We start from the raw sequence: 6,185 nt of genomic DNA on the forward strand, positions 1-6,185 counted from the left end.
CAAGATAAGGAATTGTTTGTTTGTTTATAAAGTAGCATATAATGACAAATTTAAGACAGTGTCTTAAGAGTGACAGAGCCTACAATACATTATTTCGATCAGGCAGCTCCCGAAAAAACTATTCATTATCAATGTAGAATGGTACATTGGAACTATAAAAAACAATCTCCTTTCTTTGTTTATAAAGGTATGGATTCTTTGATACATTCAGAAGAATTAAATAAGCTTTGAAAATTCTACAATAGTATTACCCACCTCTGGAGCGTGGAGTCCCAGGTTCGATCCCAACTCGCGCTCAGGGGACTTTGCGGTGGACAAATACCGTTCCTTGGGGTTCTCCCATTTTCTCCCACTTTATTCACTCCACCGGCACGGTGACTCAGAGGTTGAGCGCTTACCTTTGGTGCGTGGGGTCTCTGATTCGATCTCCGGCCAAGTAAATTTGTGGTGGACAACATCGTGTCCGCGGGTTTTCTCGGGGTACTCCCGTTTCCTCCCATATTCTCATTCCACCAATTCTTCCATCATCACTCATTTGCCTTAATCATCTGTCTCTCCTAACTTAACAGGCATAAACGTGGGTCGTAAAACTGAAAGATTTCATTTCATTTCAACATTATTACCATTATAGAAAAAGAAATGTCCAATAGTGAGAATCGATTGAACAAAATTATATGTATTATTGTAAACCCGTATGCATTGATTTCGAGAAAATGGAGGGAAAGCTTTCTTTTTTTTTCTTTTTTTTTTCAAAACCTAAAAATTGAATATGTACGGTATTCACGCGACCTATTAAAATGAAACTTATATTTATGTATACCCTCATCAAGCTTTTAATTTTGACATTGGCAAGATGATAGTACACAATATGGTTAATAAGATATACCCAAAAACTATGATAAATTCTTAAACTAATTCTTATTTAACAAGGAACATTTGCGAAGTACCCCCTCGGGATTCGTGTAAAATTGATTCAAATGCAAAGTTCTCCACGGACCAATGTGTATTGTACTAATTTTAGCGTCCCACACTAGTCATTTGCATATTTATGGCCTTCATGTATCTGGAATTCAATCATACACTACTAAAACATTCGGACACAAAATTGCTTTTAGTTTCTCTAGATGTAGCTGGACATGAATGTGGGCATATGCAAAACAAATTGAATCAAGTACTGCTTCTCTGACACATGTTAACCACCCCAACCGCCCTCTTGCATCCACCATATTCGATTCAAATTTTAATTTTTCAAATGGCAATAGGTGCAAGTGATGCTTCAAATTCATGTGCAATTTTCCCGGAAATTCACTGGTATAGTGAATTTTGCCGTAGTTTATACCGTTTGGAAGGTAGTTAAATCCCTCCAGGCACTTCGCGAGTAGACATTGCAGAGTAATATCAGTTTCTCTTACGTTTTTGATGTTGAAAAATAAAAAAAACTAAGTGGAAAAATACTGTAGGGTAAACAAACTCTTTACAACATCGGTGTCATAATCTTATTACACTGTGAGTGACTGTTAGTACAATCTTTATCAGAAAAGTTCCAGGACATTTTTTTATTTCTGAGTTTGCAATATTAAAAAGAAATAAATGTTGTTTTTATGTTACCTGCTATGTGTTTCTACTTAAAATGACTTTGGTAATGTTTCCGCGCAAACTCGCTAGGTGGCAGGGCTGTGCTCAGCAACATACTTTTTAGGTTGTTGTAGCATTAGTTAAGGTGACACAATGGATGCTGATAGTGAGCAAAGAGTTATAACGATAAATGGCGACGTTTATATTTTATATTTCGTTATATATGCCCACAGTCCGAATTATAACATAAGTCAACACGGCTAAACACCTTAATTTTATTTACCTGTACTTGTAAAAAACTACTGATTGCATGCATTGAGAATTAGACACATCAAATGCAGAACACCAAGTTTTTTATTCTCAAAACCTCCATGAAAATTATTATTAGGTTGCCATAGCAACCAAGCAAAATAGTTTTCTTCTTTTTAACAACTCACATTACCTGATTGTCAATACAAAATCAATATATATTCTACATTTCTTCTTCTTCTTCTTATCAAAACAATTGTGCACTTTTAAGCACTGTTGTCCAAAATAACTACAAGAAAATGGAAGTAATTTATCGATTAGATATACAATCTCGTTGTGTATATATCGCTCCTGAGGAGAACTTCTTAAATTGATTACAATTTAAGAAACAATCCTGGACCGTTACATATTCTTACATACATGGTTACCTTACTTTTCGAATATCCCTCGTATATATATATATATATAATACATATATTAATTTCATTTTATCTCAACAATAATCTTACATTTATTTAATAATCAATTATATTTTAATTCTATAAATTATCGTCGAAAAGGACTTATTCAAAAATGCGACCAACTTGTTAATTATTCTGGTCCTAAAATAGATTCTTTAAATCAATATCTTCGGAGCTCATTAAATCATTAAACAAAAGTACATTGACATATTACACAACTTATTCCTTCCATTTGAGCATAATCAGGATGATTATAAAAGAATTGAAAGTACAAATATATCTCGGATGATTCAAACGAATATCTTTCATAATACATTTTCTCAATTTGTTAGAACTACTTTCTTGTAAACAAATGAAATCATAACAATATTTAAAGTGAAATAAAACTAAAATCAATTGAATATATTTTCTGGGACGCCACAACTTTAGCTTAAGTTACATTGCCAAAGGGCTCAGTTAATTTGGTTACTACAATCTTGTGTACAGTTCTATATATTATGAATTCCTCCAAATCTTTGATTTCTATTTTGATAACCTCTGCCACCTATGAAATTGTTACGAAACCTATTTAGAGAAAAATTAGGTGTACGGTTTGCCTGATTTCTAAACTCTGTATAATTACTATTCCTGTTTCTTCTGAAATTAGATTCAGTTCTATTACCGGTATAATTGAGTCTATCATTATTCCTTACGTTAGGGTTACATTCTTCACGCACATTGATATTCCGGACGGGAATACGATTTCCTTGACTTTGGTTATTATTATAATTTTGTTTCCGATTATTATTACTTTGCATCATGGATTGATTTTCAAAATTTTGCACTATCATAATCAAATGATTGAAATTAATGCATTGTACAGAAATCAGTATTTGTTGCAACCTAAAAGGTAATAGTATCCGGATCGATGCTATAATTCGTGATTCTTGTTGGTGCTGATTAATTAATTTCAACTCATTATATACAGAAATCACAAAATCAGTTAGATTCTTATCAATTTTAGGATCAAACCGTCTGTTTCGAACCAAGGCGTCTCGGTTTCCCAACATGAAATCATTTTCAAAATTGGAAAGCAAAGCGTTCTTAAAATCTAAATAATTGCGTAAACTCCTCCTGATTGCTTTGAATCAAATGGAGCAAGGTGGTAGTAAAACGTGCGGTAACATTTTGAGAAATTTTGATTTGTCTATACCGATTAAGTCACATTCCCCTTCGAATTTTTCTAAAAATACACTGGCGGGTATGTCCTCCGACCTTCCACTGAATTTCGTTTAAGATCGTATTTCACTGAATTTGACATGATAATTGTTACTATGAGACAGTTTCGTATGATTAGATCTACGCATCTGGATTTCCTGCATTATAATGAACGGGGTCTCCTCTTTTCCTTCCCGATACTACAGGCACTTTCATCCCTCTCCGAAGAGTTTTCCGGTATATCACTTTCATCTATTGCCAATCTGGGTTCATTGGATAAATGGTCCCTGTTGATGATCAAATCAGGGTTAATATTTATGGTGATGATCTTTTCCTTTATAGTGTCTATTTCTTCTTGTATTGCTTTAATTTGGTTACTATGTTCACTAACCTGTGTTTCAACAACATCCACTGCACTTTGCACAATTGTAAATCTCTGCAACATTTGTTCCATCATACCGTCGGTTCGTTCTAATTTAGTATTTATTTACTGTGTTATTTGCTCTAATTTATTATCCATTCGATGAGTCATAGCCTGTGTAATTTGTTCAAATTTAGTATCCATTTGCTGAAACCTAGTATCCACTTGCTGAAATTGAGTATCCATTTGCTGAAAATTTAGTTCAAATTTAGTATCTATTTGCTGAAAACTAGTGTCCATTTGCTGAAACTTTTCAAATTTAGTGCCCATTTGTTGCATTTGCTGCGACAAAGATTGACCTAACTGTTTTGTAAGGTCAGCTTCATTTGTTGATGTCTCCAAACGTGATGTTCCACCAGCTTCTTCATTATTACTTTCAACATCCATGTTAAGATTGCGATAGATTTTTTTTTTTTTACTTTTCAACAAAGTGTACTCCGTTTTGACGTCTTTTCGAGATTGCTTACTTTTCTTCACGCAACTCTCAAGGTATGTATGTCCACAGTTCGAGTCACTAAATTGGTAAACACGATTAAACACATTGATTGTTACCTGTAATTGCAATATTTATTAAATGCCTTGAAAATCAAGCACATTAAATGTTTGACAACTGACTTTCATTCTTCTTATTTCATGAAAAATTATTCTGTTGCTATAGCAACAACAGACAAATACCTATCTTCTTTTTAACAACTCACATTACCTGACTGTCAATATAGAATCACATATATTCTACATTTCTTCTTCTTATCAAAACAATTGTGAGCTTTTAAACACCGTTGTACAAAATAACTACAAGAAAATAGAAGTAATTTATCGATTAGATATACAATCTCGTTGTAGAGTAAACATTAAGTTCCGTGATAAGGTCGGAAAACCTCCTAATGAAGCGTGAGACATGATTAAGCAAGCATATGTAGGCGAGGCACTCTCAAAGAGTCGTGTTTTTGAGTGGTACAAATCGAGATTCATGAACTGGCCACCTGGAGCTCTAATCAGGTTAAAAAATAGGTTATCCATAGCTGGCGGAGAAAAATAAGCGAGTCACTTGGTGTTTTCATCCTCATTGGTTCAATTATAATCGCGAACTTCTCATATATGGTTGGATAACTGGCCTCATTTTGGTTCAAGGAAACAACCGTCGAATTGATTTTAAGCCTCTACGGAGGCTAACAGACGTAATTGATCCTAACAATTGATGACCTTGCTATTTCTTTGCCTTTCGATGTTTTGATACTCTCCTCTTCGGAGGCAGAGATACCCGAAATCAGTTGAAGACCTTGGCATCTCTACCGGCTAACGAATACTTGTCTTCCTCTTTCATTGCTTGTTTTCCCAACACAAGGCCATGGCTTCTCCGATACAACCCTCATATCAGCATTGTGAATTACTGCAAATCATCCCAGGTCCACCAGCCGCAGCTGCTCTTGACAGGCAACGCAGGGAAAGCCATAAACGTGCTCAAGGCACTAGTCGATCTCGATCTCGCTCACGTTCACCACTGTTTCACGATCAACTCTGTCTCAGCCATCAAAGAAAGCACACACCATTAGCGATTCTGAATCTGAACTTCAGACAGATCTAGAAGATGACCGGCAATTTCCCCCATTATAAACACCGCAACGTCCACCCGTATACAGCTTTCTCCTTCAACAGTTTGATCCTAAGTTTACCAATCTCAAAATTCTGCTCCAGCAATTCTGTAAGTATGTGAAAAATTTAAAAAATAGAAATGGTTTGTGCGAGCGCCATATTTGTGAAAATTTAAAAATATGAAGAGATGTATGGCTGGTGGTTTGGAGCGTCAAATTTCCTAGAACTTAAGAAAAATTAGTAAAGTGTTGGGTTCGTGTTCCGGGTACCACAATTTGTCATGTGCCCCACGTTGAAGTCTCCGTTCTTGGAACTAAAATGGTTTATGACTCCATGAAGACGGATTTCACGGTAATGGAAATCCTATCTCCCCGCGGTATCCCAGGGCTTCAGGGAAATAAGATCCCCTAAACCGAGAGCAAACGAAAATTTATTTTATTTGGATCTGTATCCATTTATTCACATGCTGCAATGCTAAAAAAAATTGCTCTAATTTTTGGTTTGTAGGGATGAACTGACTCATTTTCACTTTCTATGAAAATTGGATAATAATAATAATAATAATAATAATAATAATAATAATAATAATAATAATAATAATAATAATAATAATCATGCAAGAAAACAAACAAATATGTTGAATTTAAAATTTTGATTGAAAATCATGAAAATCAGTTCAATTCAGTCCA

The sequence above is a fragment of the Thermobia domestica genome, chromosome 10, assembly GCF_964235325.1.
Source record: "Thermobia domestica chromosome 10, izTheDome1.hap1.1, whole genome shotgun sequence".
Lineage (NCBI taxonomy): Eukaryota > Metazoa > Arthropoda > Insecta > Zygentoma > Lepismatidae > Thermobia > Thermobia domestica.